Raw genomic sequence first — 24,013 nt, 5'->3', positions numbered from 1 at the left:
GTCCCGTTACTGTCAAAAAGTGTTCGTTTACAGACTTGAAAGTGATCATTGAAAATAAGAACCGCATACAAGAATTATATTGTATGCGGCGTAGATTAAGTCATAATTGTTTTAATTGAGAATGATTTAATTTTTAAATAAGCATATACTGCAAATGTGTAACACACCTAACATTCTGCTTAGGTGGAAATATATTGCCTGATGTTAGATCGTGTTTGGGAAAAGTTACATTTGTATTTTTAATTTGTTAAACTGCTAATTGCTTAACTGGTAAATAAATCTTATCTACGACTGGTGGTGAATCTGGCTACTACTTTTATGTAAATGATTTCTTAATATTGATTGTTTAAAATGAACATAAGGCACTGGAAGAAGAGCAAAAACGCCGAAATACAGTATAAAAATGATCCATGTCGGAAAACATGTATACAATCCATCAAAGTTCAAACTTAAACTACCTAAATCTTAACCTCAATTTTGTTCTTTGGTTACAAGGAGATGATAAAAACAATAAGATAGTATCCGTAATCGGCAACTTCCTACTGACTTTTTTGCTTGAGTGGATAAAAATTTAATACAAATTTAACTATGATGTTTCAGGATATCTTTTAATCAAGTTAGAAGTAAATGTCATAATAGTATATTATAAACGACATTTGACTCACGAGTTTATTTGACACGAGCGGAGCAAGTGTTTAATAAACGAGTGACTTAAAAGGTTTACCGAACGTGTTGCATACTATACTTTTTTTACTACCCTTAGTTTTTGGGTACATTTTCGCAAAACAACACGAATACATTCACTAACATGACCGTCAGAATTGACAAACGTCAAAATACAAAGCGTCGGAAATATATCCGAAAACATCCGATTGCTCCCAAATCCGCGCGGTAAAATCCCGGAAATGTCCGAAGTACCTCGGATTCGTGGGAAAGGAAACTGACGTGGTAAAGTGACTCTTCCTGCATGCTAGGTCGGTGGGTAATTAGGTATTTTACAGACGAGAGTAGAAAAAAGACCTTTTTCCTATTATTTTTGAGCACTTCTCCATAAGTGATAAAGAATCTTTAGATCTTCGAAGAATTCGACTTTAGATCCCTGCTAATAGACCATAGGAACAGAAATTTCACGTGAACCATTTCGAACAAATCATGACTCATTTAAAGCAGGTCGCAGTTGAAATTCTACATTACTTAACATCACTGATATCTTAACTGCAAAATAGAGGCAACATTATTATGCTGCTGGACTACTTCATTTCCATTTTAAGTTTGTTCTGGAAAAAGTACATGTACAGGCAGTTATTTACAATGGAAGGACTTCAAGTTGATTAAAAATTTCCACTGGGGTGCCAGGATGTTCAATTTTAAGTCCTCTGCTTTTTTCTTTACATATTTCCAATTTTGCATCCATTTTTCATTCTTACCTTTAGCACTATTAACCAGAAGAAACCCAAATCTATCTTACTTTTAAGTTCAATGAAACTATTGAAGTCATTGGAGCGATTAATTACGATTTACAGAATTTAGTGGGAAAAATTAAACAGCTTAGTTTAATGAGAATATGAAGTAATACTAATATAAAAAATAAATAAAATTACGAAGTAAGAAAATATAATTCCATTAGTCAGTAGATAAATTATGTCAGCTCTTGACTTTCTCACGATGTATATACTGAGATTTAGAATGTTTGTCCACTGGTAATGGTTAAGAGTAAGAACAGACATCTCGTTCTTGAGCTCAGAATGTACTAAATCTCGCCCTTTTGCAATGTAATTATTTGTTGTAATCTTAAACCATCAATGAAAGACCTTTATTGTTATATTTATTGTTATTTGTCGATGGAAAATTCGGCTTAAAATTTTAATGTTAAGTTGAATGGATTATACCGATTAATAGAATTAGACTGACCGCTAATAAAAATAGGAAAAGCCACAACAATGTATGCGGTTCAATGAAAAATAGAAGAATGGAATTGATAGTATTTTATTGATAGAGAGATGCAACGCAAGTAAGTAAGCCTAATAAAAACTCTGAATATTTTATCTAAATAATTATTTGATATACTAATTCAGCAAAAATAATTAGAAAGTGTAAGGGATAACAATAGCCTTTTTGGATGTTGGTCACTGAGTGTAAACACTGCCGATTACGTCAAGAATGTTCGAAACCAGTGCTCGAAATCCACATATCGTATTCCAAACACCAAACTAAAGTTACAATACTAGTTGAGTATCCATCCCTAAAATTCCAATCACATATGCAAAACAACAACGAAAGGAAAAAGCGAAAAACGGCCTTTGTTCGATTTGCATATGACCTACATCAACCTGACTTTCGGACATGAAGGATAAAGACATTCACCGGCTGACTTTAAAGCGAAAAGTGATAAAATGATTAAGCATCGACAATTTCTATGCAATAATGTGTTCCTTTTCCCGCATGTTAAACATACCTGGCTACATTGTTATATTGACATACAATGACACATTCGTGTTGTCGCTTATGTTTGCAAATTTTGCCGACGAGTTTGGGATTTTTACGACATCCATACCTTCACAATGTTCCACACTCACCAGCCACATTATTGCGCTGTTTGTTATGGTTGATCATCTTTCTTAAATTGGTTTAAATCACCGAGTTTAGTTTTGAGCTGCAGAAAATCACTTGGTGATTTCGACGATATACAATCCCAATGATACACAATGAGCTATCTACCTATTGGCTTTCAGATAACGGCTCTTTCCCCGCAAATTTTCTATAGGGGATTAATAAGACAGTGTTGTTCTCTCTATATTAAAGATAGCGATGCAAGATTAACTACTGCCTTTGCGTACTCAATAAGATTACATTGAACTTGAGGTTATTTTGAGACAAAGAAAAATCTATCACATTCTGATTATTTTGTTTTCCTAAAAATTCGGTGACGGGATCCAGTGTAGCCCAAAATCGAAAACTGTAAGTACAGATTTTTATATGACTGGGGCTACAGTCCTTATAAATAGTAGGAGAAAGGAGGATGAGTTATTAAGAGAGTAATATATACTACTACTACTATAATCAATAAAAAAATTCAACGACATTTTGTACAAAACCAAAGCATTTATTTTGATATTCGGCTCTTGAATTGCCTCCAATACCCGTAAAAATACGTTTAATTAATTTATATTAATAATTAATTTCTACATATTATAATACCTGTTTTGGAATTTTTTTCAAGTCCAAATTTATTTGCTAACCTATGTTAAGCTGTTTTTTTTTAAGGGCCAACAGTATGCAACTTAAATGGGCAACAAATAATTTTTTAAAAAAGCTATTCCATTCACTTATGTGTTTTAAAAAATTTCGTCCAATACCAGTTTAGCTTTCAAATATCATCACACCAAACTGTTCCATTGCCGCCAAACCACAATCGCGTTTATTTGAGTACTCTATTTTCCACCCTCGCAATATTCCCGATCTTTCTCCATTTTTCTCCACATGGAACGAAATACGCCTAAGGTAAGCGAGACAATAATCCAGGTTTTATAAACAAAGCCTCAGAGCCGCATTCAGAGGGACGATATCGCCGCATAGAAGACGAATATCTCACTTTCACCCCAACCGGAACCAGGGAAGTTATGCCGCAGTATTTTGCGAACGTCTCCCACCGCGACTCTTGGCCTCTTGCCCTGCCGTGCTCTACAGGAGGCACGGATTCTTAACAGTGGTGTCCGTCGAGAAGGAAAAGTTAAGTAAAAGTTTCATTATAAATGTAATTCCTGAACTTTTCCAATATTTTATTGATATTTATTGCGCAATTTGCGGTCGCCGATCACACTCTAACATGAAACCACATTATAAGGAGACCTGGCAAATGATTCATAAAATGCGTCCAAGTCGCCAGTCGAATTAAGCAAACCTATGTAAATTGAAACACACAAAATGTTTGTAACTATAGAATCAGTTTAGTACGTTATATTGTTGCATATGTCAATGCATAGATACTGCTTCCAACAATTTCTTGTCTATTTCAACTATCGTAAGAATAATAATAATAAGCTTTTTGGTTTAATAAATATCCATTTTCAAGACAAATACCAATCTAGTTTTTAATGCTAAAATAAACTGGCCCGTGATAGATCCTATAGCAAGTACAAATACAATAGAAACACAAGTTCAAATAAAGATGTCCATTGCTCGAAAGACTGGAATTTTAACCAAGACATTTGTGGAGGGAGTTGGTAGGTCTAATTCTGGAAATTTTCTGACTGACCGCAAACGAAAGAGAAAAAACCGATCTGCGATAACAACTCTGCGCAATTTAAATAAAAATTGAACTGATACATAGGTTCCGACAACGAATTAAAGTCGGTATTGAATCGTCTCAAGAGAAGGCTGCCACATAATGTCCCCATACTACAGCCCAGAATGATTCTAACAGTTCATTTCGCACACTTAAATTTATTGTTTCATTTTTGAGAGCTTCCTATCCAATAATTTGGAAACGAGGGACTAAAAAATTGGCCAGATAATAAACAAAGCAATATGAAGCTTTCAAATATCAAAGAAGTCTAAAAAATGCACTCAATCGTCTTTCATTTAGAATATGATCTGTATATTGGGCAATAAAAATTATGGATCTGATTGGTTCCGTTTGCACACCAGGTTTCAGATGTTGAATTTTGTGAATATTTTTCGTGCTTAAAACTTTGACGTTATTATTGGGAAAGCAAGTACTCGACTTTAAATTTCAATATTCCTCCAATTTCATTGACTTTGCACGGGTGAAGTGAACTTATGATAAAATGACACTTTTTTAATCATGGATATTCATAAAAGTCAAAAGTTACGAGTCACGTTTTAAGAAATAGGAATCAGTTTGCGAATTGGCGTAACTCTAAAACAACGGCTCTATTAGTTTTGAATACACAACCCATTGAAGCATATGAAGGAGATAAATTTAAATAAGTTGTCACGTATTATAATCAAAATTGCATTCCCTTGTCTTTTTCGCGACGACTCTGGCTACCTGGAAAGTTCCACCTTCCAGCAGGAGCATCTTCGCTCTCTCTTGCAGCACTTTATGGTCTCGGGGAAGCCTATAAGCATTATCACTTAGTTCTCTGCACCGTCTGCGTAATACATTACCGATACCTGGTGAAGTGTGAAGATGTATTTTAGACGCTTTTGGAATTAATCGGTAACTTGGCGGCTATTTATCAGCCGTCTCGGCGCCGCCGTCGACGTCGGTCGGTTACTGCGCATCGCAATTGGTTTTTAATTCAAGTCGCGTGGCGCTTGGGGATTCGTTATAAAAAACGAAAGAAAAGTTCCATGCAGAAATTTTTATAAAATGAAGTTTATTACGATAATAGGTTGCTAAGTCTACGTAGCGACCGAACGCTTTAGCAGATATATAAGCTCCTTTATGATTGGAAAGTTTTTGCTTTCTCAATTGCTAAGCTTAGGCAAGCAAAGCTTCCGATAATTGAGTTGCAATTAAGATTGCCATGTTTCTGAGATGTTTTATGTTTTAGTCGATTATCGTTTACAATAAATATGGACAAAATTTTAAATATAAATAAATTTAACTATATATTGAGTTTCTCTTGAGTAAGCAATAGCAATGGCCATGGAAATACTGCTGTTGAGGGATTTTTTAATTACAAATAAAATGTTATAGAGTGAGTAATCTGTGTTGAAGTAAAAAGAATTTCATTAGTTTCAGAATTTTTGAACAGTTTAAGTTGTTAGAAGTATCAATAGTACCAGGGTAAACTTAATATATAATAATTATATTTTGCATAAAAATTGTATGTTATACATGATAATATAAATTTTTTTCTTTATAATAAAAACCGCTAATTATTTATTAATTTTATTTTAATAATGTAAAATAAATTAAGTTTTTTTTGTAACGCTTGGAACGAGTGTATGCCCGACATCCCCATCAAAATACTGATGTTTTCTTGTGTCGATAAAGCCGTCTGATACACGATATTCAAATTTATATTTTTGTTATATTTGTTATATTTGCCTGTCATACTGAACAATAATAAAAGTGCTAACCACAGTCAGTATAATAGGCACATAGCTCCCGTGCCGTTTTTGTTTTTTATCTTTTTTTGCGATTTATGTTGCGGATTTGTTAATATGAGACACGCTGATTTGTATGATTTCGGTGTATAAGATATATGGAATCTCGTCTCGTTTTTGCGGATTATTTTGCTTCTTTGTTAATAAAAACCCTACTGTGTATTTGTGGAACTACGAGGGCAGCGCCAAAATTTCCCGGCCTGAATATGAAAGAAACAAAGTAGAGTAACAATTTTTTATTATTTTTCAATATAATCCCCTTTAACTTCAATACACTTATTAACAACTCAATTCCTTTAAAAAAATATTCATTTGGTTTGTCTGCAAAATGAGCTAAAACAGCCTCTTTTAACTCAACTTCGTCGTTAAACCCCCGTCCGCGTAAGTCCTTTTTCAAATATCCAAACAAATAATAGCCGCTGGGGGCCATATCTGGACTATAGAGAGGATGATGATCTATTGATCTAAATGGCAGCTTGTGCAACACCAGCAGTATGGACAGGTGCATTATCGTGCAAAAGACGCACGCCTCTGGTCAGTTTTCCTCGACGTTTTACACGTATGCTGTCTCGCAATTTATGTAATAATGTTGCGTAATATTTACCATTGACAGTGGTTACAATCTATCAAAAGAATTCCTTCACAATCCCACAAGATCGTGGCCATCACCTTTTTTGTTGACTGGTAGACTCTGAATTTTCTTGGAGGTGCTTACGACGCCACTCCATTGATTCTTTTTTCGATAGAGGGTCATAATAGCGAACCATAGCTTCATCTCTCGTCACAATAGTTTCTATCACAGTCTTCGGTTCCGACCAACAGAGTTCTAAAAAAGACCGCGCACACTTCACACGGCGTTGTTTTCGAATAGCGAAAAGGTTTTTAGGAACCCATCTTGCACTAACCTTATGCATACCTAAATGATCATGCGGGATTCGACGAACACTTGTATCAGAAAGCTTAGTAATTTCTGAGATTTCCTTGACCTTTAAACGTCGATCACTCAATACCACCTCTTCCACAATCGCAACAATATCATTCGTTATGATCTCCATTGGTCGACCAGTTGTTGAATCATCTTCAGGGGATTCCTGCCCCATTCGAAAACGTTTTGCCCATTCTTTCACTACAGAATACGAAGGAGAACTTTGGCCGTACATACCATCCAGCCTTTCTTTAATAATTTTAGGTGCTAACCCTTCTTTTATCAAAAATTTTATGACTGCTCTATACTCAATTTGCGGTATTTGCGACATTTTTTCGGACATGTCTTTTTTAAAATGCTGTCAATAAAAAACTATTTGACGCAAGATTTCAATTTTTTTTCGCAGCCTACTAAGATATATATTTAAAAGAAGACAAAGTTTTATCGTGATACTGAAGCTGCATCTATGTCAGGCAGGGAAATTTTGGCGCTAACCCCGTATGTTTAATTATTTTTTCTCATTTGTATGCTTTTGTTTTATGGGATTTATGAGAGCGTTCACTTATGCTGAATATTTCCTTGACCCAACAGTGATGTTAGTTTGGGCGTCTTCTAACTTGTTTGTGCTTTTTTGTTTAGTTATTTAGTTGTTTTGTATACGCATGTCTAGCACTTCTTGCGCTTTTGCTCATTTAAATGTAAGATTGCTTTGTTCGAACTTTGATCTTTATTCCCAATTTATTTTGGATTCCGGACTCGATTTTGTGGGTCGTTCGCAAACTTGGCTTTCAAGAATTGTATCTAATGATGGTCTAAACATTAATGGTTATAGCATTGTTAGGCGTTTCCGTCAAACACCTGGGGGAAGGGTGTTTTTTTATTAACGCAGTCATCTTAAAGCTAGATATATCGGAATATATTAATAACGATAGTTTAGAACAAATATAGTTGTTTATTAAAATCGAAGGGAAAACGTGGTGTCTAGGAACAGTTTATAGACCTCCAACTTTTACTTGACAACTTGAATGTCTTGACTCTCTGGAAAACGTCCATACCGCCCTTATTCCTCAGTTTGATTTTTTGATGTTAAAAACTAACAATCCCGCTTATTTTCGATTTTCAAATACTCTCACCAAGTTCAGCATGCACCAACTAGCTACAGAGTCTACTGGGGTTACTGGTAACTCTAGTTCGCTTCTTGATGTACTGGTCAGCTTTAATTATCCATATGTGACACTATTCATGACATGAAGATATCTCGGATTAAAGTATTGTTTCTTGTAATCTCAAGTTGCATAAAGAGCGTCATCCAACCCTTTTTCGGACCTTTATAGATTTTTCGGCATTAATTGCGATCTTTCATACGCTTTTGATGGTATAAACGTCCAAGTTGACTTTCTTACTAATAATATGAATTATTTATTTGATATTCATGCTCCATTAAAAACAGTTGGGACTAAGACGCCCCAACCATCTCAAACGTTGTTGAAAAAATTGCAGCTAAACAACTTCGTCCATTCTTTGCGACAACAAAATTGTCCCAGAGACTCAATCTGGTTTTTAGACTTCTGCACAGCATTGCGTCTGCCTTGTGTCATGTTACTGGTGATTTATTGAGAGCAGTGGATTGTAAATTGAACTCTTGTCTCATACTCTTGGCATACTTTATAGCAAAGCGTAAACCGAAATTCTTCGGGATAAAAGTTGCTGCTCTTTTTTCAAAAATTGTCTTTGTCAGAGATACCAAAGAGTAGTTATAGGAAATTCTTAATCAGATGCCCTCAGGGGAGTATTCTGGAACCTATTCTGTTCTCAGTTCATACAGCTGACTTTTCTACTTTTCCTAAATTTTGTAAATCTCACCAATACGCCGATGATACTCACTTATATTTATCTATTGTTGCTAGTGAAGCTTTAAATACTGCTACTAAAATAAATTTGGATCTAACAATAATTTCGGAGGTGTCTGTGCGGCTCATAACCTCTTATTGAATACTAACAAAACGCAGATGTTATTATTTGGAAATAAAAGTGGAAAAATGTAAGAAACGCCTCTTTTAATATTACGCTAAATGACGAGATTATCTCTCCTTCATCAGACGGGTGTAAAAATTTAGGATTATGGTTTGACGGTGACTTGCGGTTTTTTAAGCAAGTTGACTCGGAGTTACAAAAATCCTATAAGCTGCTGTTGATGCGCCTTTCGTATCCGTTTTGTCGAAGACAGGTACCAATTTTATTTAGTTCGCCATCTCTGTTCTTCTCATTTGTGAGCCTGAAGGACCGAGCAAATAATGTATTTGCCACTGCCTGCATCTCTGATGGGTGGTGATGAGACTTAGCGTTCAGGTCTCTATTGGTGTGTGTTGGTTTTATATAGACAGTGTGTTCCAAGTGTCCATCTTCGTAAAAAGCTAATATTTCTGATTTCTGTATACGAGAGACGTCGTTCTGCATTTATCCAATACGTGGAGAACGATAATCAAACGGGCGGATAAACATCTTCTCAAAAAAGAAGTGAAACTCTGTGATATGTTAGTATTATCCCATGTTGCTTATTGTTTTGTCGTCTATTGGCTAGCTATATTAAATCGACATAAGTATGAGCATATTTCAAAGTGCCTCTCTGATTCGGGTTGGCTCAAGCTGGAGGACCATTATAAAGTTCAATTATCCACCTTTTTTTTTACTAAGTTCCAATAAGACCGCGTCGTACTTGTTTGCTAAACTTTGCAGAGGAAATGATATTCATAATCGAGACACCCGTCATTGTTTGAGATATTGCGTTCCTAAACACACCTCGGTAACTTTCCAATGATCTTTTAGCTATAACGCAGTAATTTGTAAAGCAAACTTACAATATCACAGACGTAGAGTCTTGCTGAATTAGTGACTATAAAATGCGGTCATTTTATTATAAGCAATTATATTATATTGATATAATTATTATCATTAATTAATATGTCTAAATGTTAATTTATATATTTTCAAAAATATATCGTTTTTATAAAAGATGATATAATAAGCCCTGTGGTAGTATGCCCAAATAAAAAAGTAAGTCTATAATAATTCAAATTTATCTCAAAAAGTTAACGTTAAATTGCTGTAAGGTTATTATTCTAACGTAGTATTTATCGACACCTGTATCTAACGTTCACCAACGTTCTTGTACAACCAACAATGTCCTCTATGCACGTTTTGTGAATATTTGCAATCTTCAGTTCCTTTTTCCAATTTGCAAGAAAATATGACATTAGCGAAGGAAATTAAAACGTTCATACGGCAGTGCTCTATATTATTTGTTCTGTACATATAGTCCGCTGCGCTGCTGATTTTTATCGATTACATGCAAGAAAAACAATGAAATTAGGAATAATTTGACCTGAATGTACCAAGTAGTTCGTTCAAAGGAAAAAATAATCGACGAAGCAACACACAGTTCTGCAAACCCTATCAGCACCCTCAGTGCCGTTGTACTTGCCACCGTCGCGAAATAGAGATACTAACCAAGACGATCCCGCATTAAATCGTGTTTGAATTTACCTCTGTTATCTCTATTCACGCTACGACGCCATCTATCTTACCTTATCGAGTTGATACAAAAACCATGGTGTGCGGTTAAATAATAATATTCGGCGACGTTTTAAAATACATTAGTCATCTCCCGTGCTTCCCTATCCATATTCTGCGGACTTGTGAATATAATGGTAGTGTTCGTAAACACAATGGATGCCGCTTTCCGTATTACATATCGGGTTAGAAAGTCGTATATATTGCTGTCGCATGATTTGTGGCTCTACTTTTCGCTACTCTTGTTCTTTTTATTGGGCTGGGTTCTTTTTTTAAAGAAATGTGACGGTATTTCGGGGTACGGTTAAACTGGGTCGGGCTATACCGCCGCCAAAACAAATACGGACATCGATAGTTTTTCTTTGCCAGTGGGTTCCATAACTTACGAAATCTGGGACAATCAGCAGTAATGTATTTCAGGGTGACGAAACGCAGCAGAGTTTTGGATTTGCAAACTTAAAGTTATTTACGTCCTGGGAATATTTATGTCCTTTTAGTTGGATTGTGTTGTTTGTTGATTTTTTCTTCCAAAGATGTTGGGTTAGTTGAATTGGGTCTATATGAGAAGAACTGAGTGACTATGCGAATATCCCTCTCAACAAACATTCAGGCTCTTTAATATAATTGAAAGTTTCCTAATTTTTTGTAATAAAATTATGCCTTTCGAGTTTGTTTGTTTGTTAGTTTGTTAAATGTGGAACACTATGTTACCATCTGTTTTCAATTATAAACAATATCCATATAGTTTCAAAATTAAATATTCTAATAAAATCCTTCTTCTTCTTCTTAAGACTTGCCAAGCCATGCTCGAAGAGTGGCCAGCCAAGAGAGTCTCCTGCGTCGTGGTGCTCTTCTTCCTGGAATTTTTCACTGAAGGATACACTGAAGTAATTCATATCTTCCTTTGTTCCTCGTACCCAGGTATTGAAATTTGCGGCATTCTCTGTAACACTTCTGGATTAGTAACCTTCGGGGTCCATAGTATTTTCAAGATTTTTCTGTACAGCCAGCATTCAAAGGCTTAGAGTTTGGACATGGTTTTCTGTTTTGAGGTCCATGTCTTCACACCGAGAAGTATACGTAACATTTTAGGAGTCTTTTCTTTATTTCCAGTGAGAGGTCGTGGCATTTGGAAACTTGACCCATGGCTAAGAAAGCACTTTTAGCCTTTCCAATTATGCACCGAATCTTTTGAGAATTGTCCTACCATTCATTAATTATAGATTTTATATAGATTAATTATGTGAGACTCTTTGAATTCTAGTTTGGTTTATGCATAGATTTGCTCTATTGAGGCCTTTCTTACTTATTATCATAAGTTGGGTTTTACCGGTGTTTACTTGCCTCTGTAACTTTATTCATTACCTTTATCTATATCTTTTAGTGCTTATAGACTGAAAATCTCGACCTAGTAAGTAAGCTTACCATCTACCCTGAGGACTGCGGACTGGTTCCAATAAAGATTAGCTATGATTTTCAAATTTTTTTCCGTTCATACCGGTTTCCTTCAGGATATCCATCATTTGATGATGTCTAACACGGTCAAACGCCTTTTTATAGTCTATTAGACAAGCAAAAACATAACAGCTCACGTTCTTAAATTTTTTAAATAAAACTTGCACACTGAATAAGGCCTCCCTTGTGCCTAGGGCGTTCACAAATCGAAACTGATTTGGCGCCATTTGTTCTTCGCATATTCGATAGATCCTATTACGAATAACCTTTAGAAATAGTTTCAACAAATTACTCATCAGAGTACGGTAGTAACCACAAATATTCGCGTCGGGCTTCTTTGGGAGAGTTACAAATTCAGATTTTAGCCATTCCACCGGTATTACTCCTGTTGAATAAATGGGGTGAAAATTCTTGTAACTGCTTTGATTTGGTCCTTCTCAAGTATCTTAAGCAGCTCTGACGGCACTTCATCTAGACCTGGTGATTTCCGGTCTTGAGTCGATTTCTCTAATGTCATGGAATAGTTCTTTCAAGTATTGCTCCGATATCTTTTTGTTTTGATCTTTGCTGATAACTAAATTACCATCCTGTCTATTATCGAATTGCATTTGTGAAGTCTGATTTTTCGAGCAACTTCTTTTGCTTCGCGGTGTGTGTTGAAGTTATCGTATCGATTTTGGTAGTATTCTATTTCTTGGCATTTTTCTTTTATTTATTTTTCCTTGGCTTCTCGTATCTTAGTTCTGATGATAGAGCGGATTCTTTTATATGCGATAGGGTCAATTTTGTTTCTTATATTAAAACATTAAAGATTAAGACGTGGTACGATAACAAAATGGAACAGTCAAAACTCTAGGCTTACTGTGAACAAATTTATTGGCTTTCCTCTTTTTTAAATATAAATTTATTGTATATTTGCTTACATAAATACTGGTATACATTTCATTTTTAACTGATTTTATTCTAATACTTCATAATTTTCCTCATATTTTGGTCCAAATCCATGGAACTTCCATCTGGGCGTAAGTTTATTTCTTAAAACGGTATCGTATTTACTTTTCTTTGTTTTTTATATTGTGTAAGAACAAAATGACGTCGCAGTGTATTTTACAGCAAATTATTATAATACATAATTTGTTCTGAAGAGAGGAAAAAATTGCTGAAACATCGACAGCATAGGAAATCGGAAAAAATATAATAAATATTATTTTTATTAATGTGATGTAATTAGTTTGAATGTGTATAATGCATAATGCACTATGCACTGCAAGTGTCAACTAACCAGGTAGCAAATCAGGGAATATAAATAAATTTTTTTGCAAGGTTCCACAATGTAACAATTTTTACACCTAAACTAGCGGTTAAAATTATTTTTAAATTTTACCTTTACCGTATCGAATACGAATCAGCTAATACATAGGTATTAATACCTTCACGTGAAATGAACATAAATCAATGTATCGACCAATTAATTATACCTTCGCCAGCAAATTTGCAACATAACAGCAAGAGCTAAATAAAACTGTACAATGAAAATTTATAAAGATTTTTCTATTTGTAGGTATTCGAATGTTAACATGAAATATAAATATTATTTCAAGGTCAACAAATGTAGGGAAATCCCAGAAATTTAATCGAGACGTCTTGAACAAGATACGCAGTTAGCAGACACTATTAAAAAATTCTGCAGAAAATTTAAACAATCTTTTTGACCATAAAACTGGTTACCTGTTATTGATCGATCAAACCATACCGTCCCCAACCGCCAAAGTCAATTTTTTAAGCATCGTGATAAAATGATAAGCCACATTGACAATTTGATGTTGCTCTAATTAAGCAGAATTAAAAAAGCAAAATTTTTGGGTATTTCGAAATTAACTTAATGTGTCAACACTGTATGTTTCATTATATTAATAACTTTTACAACGGCATTTATGTGCGCTTAGAACATGATTGCTTTCACATAGCTCTACCACTAAAATTGCTTGTTTGCAGCTAGCTCTAAATATTTTACAAAAAATAGCCAAATTTGAATAGTTACTTTATAAATGTTGCTGTTTTAGTTGTCCTATTACTGTAATATCGTCAACTTCCTTCGAAGAATAATTAAACCAAAATGGTTCATTGCGAATGGTGTTTAATAGTTTATCTTTTGTGCTAATTTAAATTTTTAATAAATAAAAAATATATAGCGCTTGAACTGTTTTAGTTCAAGTTTAAATTTTTTCTATTTTTAATTTGCCATTGTTTTTGTTTTTGTGAATCTAGGTAAAACTGTTTGGTTATCATCATTACTGAGTTATTGTGCTTCGGTGATCTTAAAAAAGGTACGTTCCGTTTCTCTGATAAAATTTAAAAGTCGCGAAGGGTTTAGCAAGTTGCACGAAGGCGGACGATATTAGGTTTTTTCTCACAACCAATTTCGAACAAGTTCATGAGTGTTTACCATAGAGCTATTAGATTATATAGTAGCACAAGGAAAGCTAGAGAAAGCACTTTGCGCCATTTTCTTTCTAAACAGCGATCTTTGCATATTTAACTTGTTTTCCCAGAACATTTAACGAGATCAAATGACCGGGTATAGCCCTTCCCAACATTTTTCGTCACTTGAAAAGTTCCTGTATTATATATCTAGTTGCTATGTGATGTTGCTAAGCTAGTGCTAACGCATAGGTGAAAAATAATACAATTTTTCAGATATATTACAAGCCGGTTAATTTGATGTAATTCCTGTTTGTTGTTTATATTATTCATTGACTAAAGACCGTTCGAAAAAGGTAATGTCTGCTACTACAGGGCTAATGTAGACCATGAAGTCGGTTCTACTAAACTGCAGTAGAGTATTGAAGTGAGGTGGCTTTTACTTGATGAAAATCCATTTATCGAAATAAATAAGAAGAAGAAAGAAGAAATTTGATAAAGACACGGTGTTGTCGAAACAATTGTCATGTCAAAATATATAATTTCGTGAAAATCTGAACTTTTAGTTCTTATTTATTTTGCAGTAGAGTACCTAACCAACAAAGTTTCTTTAACAGCGCATCAGGTGGTAAAGCAGTAGTTTTCGGATTAAAATCAATCAGTCAAATCAGAAATCTCTGTATACGAACGCATTTCTTAAAGCTGCGGGAACAAATCTATTTTAAATACTAAAAGCATTGCAAGGTTACCTGGAAAGTTAAAAAATAAACCATCGAACAAATCTTCAAAACATTTTATGTAAATAGGAGAGATCTTCCACTGTTGGACCCGCAGAAAAGCTTGTAAACTTTGGATTTCGAAATTCTCTCGGAACTTTGGGTCGTAAATCAAAATTCGCTTGCGCAACGGTTATTCAAAAACTTTCACTTTAAAGAGATAAACAGGACCATTTTAAAAGGTGGCATCTTCGCCTGATGGGTCGCTCACCCTATTTTTACAGCGCTCTATTGTAAACAACTTAGTTTTCTTCGCGCCTAGCGTGGCGTCTGACTGTTAAATAAAAGCTCGTTTTCGGATATTTTCCCTTTTTGCTTTTTAAAAGATCGTGGAAAAAAAACTGGTTTTTATGGGTAGTGATTGTTAAAATGACTTTGTGACTACAGAGAGTACGATAAAGAAAATTCAACCGTAGCGGAAATATACAGGAAGGTATGATTAATTTGAATCGCGAATAAGGAAGGGATTGAAATTTCCAAAAAAAAAGTGTGTGTGTGTGCCCAACTCCCTAGCGAAAATCGAAAGAAAACGTCGGGAAATTTATATACGGGCGTCGACAAAATTTTAATTAAATCAATTTTCATAGCAGTCGCCTCCGAACGACATAAATCTTTATGAAATCCGTTGTCCGCATGTTTTAATTAAATATTTGAGATTGATTAATGGGCGTCCATTGTCTGACAAAATATAAAACATTAATTACTATCTCGTCCACACCTAGATACGGCAAAAGCGCATCGTTCACTCCTATACGTGGTTTATTGCGTATTTCAAATTGTTATCTCCCCCGTTTGATATTCGATACCCGAATTCAATTTAATGCGGTCGTTTGATAATTTTAAACAAAGTTGGGCGGGCATGTTCCCATTTAATATAATGAATTATGCGAATCTTTTGGTTTCATTGTTAATTTCGCTAATTCCCCAGGGCACGTTTACTCAAACAGGTTATTTTAAGCCCTTCGCAATTGAAATTGTTTACATTTTGGTGTCGGTGATACATGTCCAAAAATACATTGCTATTGTGCTATGCCGCTGTGGCCTACGCCTTTGACAAGGCGAAAAAAATTAAATTCTTTTGCGCGTTGCGGAAGGTTGTATTTTGATCAGTTACACAATTTCAAAAATTTCAAAAAAATGTCCTGCCCATCAACATATGTACATATGCTGTGAGTCATTTTGGCCAAAATACATGGAAAGCATAAAACCATGCATCTTTGCATTGCATTAATTTTATTATTAAAATACTTTAATTATTAATTTAAGATTCAAAAGCTGAATGAAATGAATATGAAACAAAAAATTCAAACCAAACCAATCAAAAGTCTATAAATTAGAGCGTCAAATAAGAACGATGAAATAGATAGAAAGCAACTTTTTATTTTATTGTTTATTGACAATTAATTTCATTAACATGAAATATTAACATAAAAGGTTTAAATTAACTATAAGTGGAAAATGGAGAATGACAAATGAAGAATAATGGTTTCGGCAAGTGTTTGACATTTTGACAGCCAATTTAGAAGTAGCGTCGAAGAAGAAAAAAAAGTTGTTGGGGGTTCTCCGATATTTTTCGATTTGTAAGATTTGTTTTGTGTTTGCAGTTATTAAAAAGACAGTTTTGTATAACAACATAGTGGCTTTGTGTTATTCAGTTGCCTCGAGCTATTAAAGCGTAAGGAGTACAGCGACAAGTGATTTTTTATTTATTCCGGAATTTATGTTGACTGCCGACTTTTAGGCTCTGAATAATTTATCTGGTCTACATTCATGCCACTTACCATTCTATTTGGTTATAGAGTTGATTATAAATGAATGCCTTAAGTTTCACTAGATCAGCGTTAAATATTAATTTGGTTTTAACTAAATCTTTAACACACCATCGCAGTTGTAAGCGCAAGAGCTAACGAATTCGCGATGTATTTCTCTGTGACAACTAAAATATCTTCAATCTTGAAAATTAAAACCCACTGATAATCATTTGCTTGCCTCGTAGCACAGAAGTTCACAAGAAAACAATAAAAATGGACAATTTAAAATATCCAAACTTACCTAATTCAGTCCGAATGATGTTTCCTTCGTCGCATTTTCACAAAACCAAATCAAGGTCCAACGAATAGATAAACACCAGACAGTCACATGAAAATGTCAACCGAATGTCATCGCGTCACTCTCGTGCAATGTACGTAGTCAAATTCGCTTTTAGTCATATCGGAAATAATACTAGACGTGATCTAACACGCGCCATAACATGTCGTAAACCATGACCGAGCACTCTCCTTCCACGTCCATTTTTCAAAACAAATGATGCGAGCAAACTGTTGCCAATCGAGAACACGCTTGATGTCTTTATGATTCTACTTGGACTGGTTTTTGTAATGTGTCAGTCATGACATCGTATTGATGCTGGCTGCGATATGTACGACAAATTATTGCCCGATACGGAAAGCTGAAAGTCCGATTTTGAGGGAAATTAAATTAGTGCTTACCTATATATTTTAAAAATTGCAGAACTTCTGCTTTACGTTAGAGTTGCATCAATCGCTTAAAAGACGTAGGGGCAACGAGCATTATTAGTACGTCATGCAGTGTAAAATTTTGAATAAGTTTTGGGGAGAAACAAGAGTTTAATAAAATAAGAACTAGTTTACCGTTACATCTATACTAATTGATAGCAATTGGCTAAACTCATTCTTCTTCCAAATAGCACATCGTCGTTCATTAAAAACGTAAGTTATTTCATTGGAAACGAGCAAAAATATCTAGAATTTCAACTAATTCACCTAACCTCACTTTTTATTCAAAAAAGGGCACATCCAATGTGAGATTTTCATGCACTTATTAATAAAATTGTCGCCGATATTAATGAATGTCCAAAATACAGAAAATATCAACGCGCCTCGACAGTAACGCCAAATTTAGAAAAAAAATAATACCTATTGCCCAAACCGAATTGAAACGTTGCACAATTCCCTCGTTGCAGATTTAATGAAATTAAATATAACACGTCACTCGGTTTCCCGGCACCGCTCTGCCACAGAAAAAAGCACCAAACCGTGATACGAGCCGTTACTAAAATGAGGAAGCTGCGATGGATCTCGGCGTCGGCCAAATCCGTACTTGTGTTAAGCGAGCGTCTCGGCGCGTCTCCTGCTTGCTGCTCATGCGTCCCCTCTTTGCCCTCTTCTTCCTGCTCCTGCTTCTCTTCCTATACGTCCGACAAAGGTATTACGGAAAACGTTCAAGGCGTTTGTGTTTATTCCCCGAACGTATCAAGTATAGGGCTCGTCATTCGTCGGTCCACGTCACGTTGCTCTTTTTGGACGCAACAAAACAAGCGGCTGGATTTCCAGTTTGGGAGACTTTTTCCTATGATGTTGGTTCAATCCCGTCATCCCGTTTTAACTTTTGCAGTTTTTAAACTTCTCTGATACATCATGCAATCATATAATGCTGTCTGCGGTAAAAAGTTTTTCTGTATTAATTTATTACTAAGGAGAGTGACGAATTGAATGAGAATATTCGGGGTACGGGCTGACATTGTTCCGTCCTATGACTACTTATGAAAGACCAAGAAAACCAACCTATAATAGAAGTTTCGACGTTCGATTTGATGCTATTCCTTTTTTTGAGTTTTTTATTTTACTTCTGGTTGAAAAGGCCAGAAAATTAGTTCGCCCTGTAACTCGCAACGGCGCTGGCGAACACAACTATTAGGAAATCTCATTTTTGTTACTTTTCTCCATGACTATAACCATATAATTATTAAATAGTATAGGGCGGTATAGCAATAAATTTCTTTGCGGACAGTGATAGTTTAGTTGATTCTGAAGAGTTCTGGTGAAAAAAAGTTTTGTCTGCTTCTCTATTGTTTTTTAATTTTCAAGTAACTGATGAAGTCTTAAATTCTCCAAGAAAAAAAAAACTCCAATTTATATAGGCGAAGTCATTAAACAAAAAGATTTTTTTTGTTTACTGTTTTGATAAAGTACTATTTGTATGTACAGGGTATCTCGTTTTTAAAGATGCGGTTTTAGCTATATACAGTATCAAATGAAAGATGTCACAAACGGAACATGTTGCATTTTAAAGTCGCCGTCGATTTGATAATTAACAAAAAGTGCGATGAATTGATTGATCATATAAATGTTCTGGGCGACTTTTCCATTTTGTATTGTTATGAATCTGTCGTGAGGTCGTTTTAAATATCCGTTGAAAAATATCCTTTTTTTGTTTTCTTACCTTTTCCTAATAAATTAAAGTAAATAAACCGCAAATAAGTATACAAGTTTGTAGCTGAAATTAATTGAAGAATTGAAATTCTAATAAAGTTTACTGAATGTCAATGTGCTAACTCAGTTAATACCATATTCTATCTTTTCTTGTCGAATGTGCATAATTTGATGACCAGGCGTGGCACTGGATAGCATTTTTACATCAATGGCTAAGCATACATAAATTGAAGGAACACGAATGTCTAATGACTACCAAACGCATATGTCCCTCAAACGTTTAATAAACTTATTAATATTCACTATCAGCATTAGAGAAATATTACCAATAAATATCCGAAATATAAATCATTGGGAACCCGCATAATAAATAATTTTTTTGTAGATAATAGATGATGTTTCAGAATTTGGGAGTTAAAACGAAACGCGGCCTGAAAGGTTTACGATCGATGCTGACAGCTTTAGATTCTGCCGGTCTCGTTTAGAGAAGCGTTTTATTCCACATTTACCGGAAGGTTTACTGCCTCAATGACATACTACTGTGCCGTTTTTTTTTCGAGACGTTGTTGTCTTAAAATACCAGCGAAGATTTTCGATTTCTTTATGGGTTTCGCGGCTGGGCAGAGAAACTGTAATTTAAGCAGAGGTCATCCGTGTTCTTGTTAAATTGCCGAAAATATATTTTTGGAAAAGGTCCCGAAATGTTGAAAATACATGGAAATATTGAAAAGAGAAGAAAGACAAGAAAAATTAAATTTTTGTTTGAAAACAATGCTTATTCATGAACATACAAAAGGGTTAAACACAAAAGTCCCAGGTTTTATTCTCAACATTGTAGGTGCTAACAAGTGGTACAAACAGCTGTAACATTTGAGGCTGATGAGGGTTGTGATAGAGCTATAATTCAAAATGTTTCAATATAACAAAACACATCGTGGTAGCTTGTAATTGTTTCTTTTTACCACTTGCCATATTTTCCTTATTTACTTTTAACTCAACATACAATGTAAATCGGTTATCGGTATATATCTATTTTAAGAAATTTTTAAACCAATGCATCACAAATCCGTTGACATGTTATTAATTCCGCTTGACTTCTCTATTCCGAAACAAATTGATATTTAATTCCATTGGGTCAGGCAAGATGTAAATAAATACCATTCAAGACAATTTGCACACTTGTGTTCCAGTATCGCTATTGTATCTAATTGAATTGTTGTCACCGTTAAAGGCATAAATCACGTGTGCAAACACGTAACGCCAAGTAAACCATTGATAGTGTATTAACAAGGTTAATGTCCCCGCCGAAGCAATTATTGTTTTGGCTTATCAACACCGATTTGTAACAATTATTACCCAAATGTAGTTTCTGAAAGGAGTAATTGAATAAAATATACAAAAATAGTAAGAGTTTTTGCTAAAAGTTCATTGTAAGAACTTGTTATGTTTTTATATATTTTAGAAAAAATATAGAAGAAGCAGATATAATCATAGCTTAGCTAGAGAAAGCTTAGACCTAATATGTCTAATTAGTCAAGAGGCAGTGAACCTGTTAACCTCCATAGAAACTAACATAGAAAATTTCTCTCTCTGTTTCAGCGAAAAGTAGACAAATAAACTTTTTGTTAATGTCTTAAATATAAATCATTTCCTGAGATTGAAACAAATTATCGATCCCCCGCAGCAATGCGCCAAAATTTTGTATAAATCGATTAATGTTTGTGATGTTTGTATGTTCAATTAGATTGTACTATACATTAGCAGTTTCTAGTCGTGACCATAAGCCTCCATTGAGATTTGCCTTTCGCCTTCTGGAGTATTTTTTACGGCTGTCTTACTGCATTATAGTCTATATATCTATATTTTCGGTGTACTTCTCGTAGTGGGCATTGCAGTACTTGTCCATCTACCGGGTGATACGCATTCCAGCATCTGGATTGATTTCCAGTTTCTGATAAGCAGCGATTTCCTAACAACCTCAAAATTCTCTAGCAATCGAACAACCAGCAAGTGGAATTTTGCGCAGAATAGAGGCCCCTCCCTGGATTGATTTCAAACTCCTAATCAGCAAGCTCGTCAATTTAGTTTTTTTCCAGAATTATAAATAGCAGCTATACACAAAAAGAATGAGAAAATGGGGTAAATTGAAAAGAAAAAAATATATTTTTCTGCATGGTGTAAGTTTTCCGGCCCTCTATTGAACGTTTTACACACTGAAAATAACTTCCAGCGATTTTGCTTAGACAGTCCTATTTAAAACAAAAGAAGCTCTGTGATTATTCATTTTCGAGATATAGGCAGTTACCTCGCTGGCCATCACTCTCAGTCAGTTTTGACAGAGGGCGATACAGATATAATAGGATGCTGATAAAATAGAATCTTTTAATTGCTTAAAAATTGATTCGATTTATTTATTTTTTAAATTAAAATACACTCGAAAAAATACAAAAAGAGAGAAGGCTTTTACTCAAAGATATTTTAATTATATATTTCAATAAAAGCCATCAAAACACCCATTATCTCAAAAAATCACAACAAAGAAAGACTAAATTTATGATCAGACGAAATTTCTAAATTAAAAAATACTGCCCGTACTGTACTGTACTGTAGTACTCTGGGTACTTGTTATTTGGTTGGTTACTTACTACTAAACCAATTAAAACTAAAAAAAAACTGTGGCACTTCTTTTGGCAGCTTATAAGAAAATCGCCAAAACTAACATAAATAAAACGTCAAATTAAACTGCAAGACGTGAAAATATCAATACTTTGTTTTACAGTGATCAAAAAATGAGTTTTCCAAACCATTCCATTTCATTATTTTATATTTATTGTTTACCATGTGTAACGGTTTAATAAATATCAAGATATCAAATGATTAACGTGTATGATAATAATTTGATATCAAATTTTATGTTTTTTTATGTTTGATTTAATTGCCCTATGTGCGCTGTGCGGTGCCATTCACATTTTCCATAAAGTATAAAGTTTCAGTTATAGAAGTGAATCTTTTAATAATTTCAAAACCTTTTTATCTATGAACCTTCCGGAAAATTGTGGACTGTGATTTTGGTTACATTGTGGAGTCTCTTTTGGGTATTGCTTTGGTTCTCTATTTAAATTTGTTGACAAGATAACTGAAAAGGTAGATTTTGTTCTCTATCAAAAAAATTGTTCAAAGGAAATTAATTATGTTTGCACATTTATAAGTATATACTTTTTTCTTAGAATGGTAAATAATTTGATAAACTAACTAGTACTTTCGGGAGCCTTCATATATAATTCGACAAAATGCGGATTGCGTTAATCCTCCAAATTCAGAACCAGCGAGCGGTTTCCATGCCGAGTCGATCCCTCTTTACACACACAACTCCAATCTGCTGAAGTCCCCATCATGACCGGAATGCTAATTCCCGTTGCTCTGAACTGTGCCGCCGCGCCGCCCCGCGTCGCTTCAACCGGAACCATAGCACTCGATTTTCTTTTGTTCGCCGACGCCATTTTTCATACACAAACTGACAGTTTTGCCGAATTTCTCGTTTTTTTTTTGTTTGCGAACTCGACGATAGATTTTTATTATTCGGAAAGGAGAGCCGGTTTTTGCATCCGGTAAAATAAACATACGAGGACTAATGGATTTATGCTGTAATAGAGAAGGTACCAGCAGAATAACCTCAAAGAGAAATGTTTAGGACACGTAAAACTTAAAGGATTTGTAATTTGGAATCTACTATATAAACCATCAAACCATAAAATTTAATATAACAAATAAGCGACTTAATTGACTTAATTCTTCGTAATGAGTCCTACAGTGTAAAATAATTAAAAACACACTGTACTGTGCGAGGGTTGCTCCCATATATCTATTAGATAAAAGAAAGTTGCTGTACAAGGTTAAAAATTGATGACATCGTACAAAAGCTAATGATTTTCACCACATGTTCTATATTTCAGCGATTTACACACACTTTCCCAGAACATTTAACGATCTGCTAATGGTAATCTAGGTAGCCATCTAATCGGACCACCAATTCCTATCCACCCTTGAGGAAACAAATTATTTAACTAGTTCGTAACTTGATGAGCATGGTGTGCAGGAGCTCCACCATGAAGGAACCACAGTCTTGGCTTCACTTCGCTTGGAGTATTTCTTAAGATATTTCGCAACCTCTGCTCTAAAAAGTCTAAACTGTATTTTGAAAAAAATGAGGCCGTACAAGGTTATGTCTTATTATTTCCCAACCCCAAACATTTCAAACACCATTTTTTCTGACTGCGAGTGATTATAAAATGGAGTCTATTGTTAGCATAATAGTGAAAATGATGCCTATTGACACAACCGTTTTTATGGAATGTCGATTCATTAGTAAATAACACACATTTCAAAAAAAAAATTTTTTCTTGTGCCCATTTCACAAAATGTTGATCTAACTTGATAATTTTTTTTGAGTCCTTGATGAGGATACCATTTACTTTTTCTCAAAATATTATTCATAGAACTCTTAGAAATTATTAAGTTTTGGCACATTTGTCCTACATTGACATGTGGGTACACTT

At 34.5% G+C, this 24,013-nt stretch overlaps 1 protein-coding gene across 3 annotated transcripts in view; it reads right to left on the bottom strand.

The window, feature by feature from the left end:
* LOC132700707 (homeotic protein antennapedia-like) overlaps window positions 1–24,013 on the bottom strand; it is a 227,053-nt gene that overhangs the window by 117,736 nt on the left and 85,304 nt on the right. Inside the window, exon 1 of one of the 3 annotated variants that reach the window (XM_060668200.1) lies at window positions 17,278–17,356. The exons of the other annotated variants lie outside the window; for them this stretch is intronic. The gene's annotated coding sequence lies outside the window, so the exon portion shown is untranslated. Of the gene's footprint in view, window positions 1–17,277; window positions 17,357–24,013 lie in introns of those variants that run through there. 3 annotated transcript variants of the gene reach the window in all.

This window comes from Cylas formicarius, unplaced genomic scaffold (assembly GCF_029955315.1).
Source record: "Cylas formicarius isolate icCylForm1 unplaced genomic scaffold, icCylForm1.1 PGA_scaffold_4__25_contigs__length_36172078, whole genome shotgun sequence".
NCBI lineage: Eukaryota > Metazoa > Arthropoda > Insecta > Coleoptera > Brentidae > Cylas > Cylas formicarius.
This window is presented reverse-complemented; position numbering and strand designations above follow the sequence as displayed.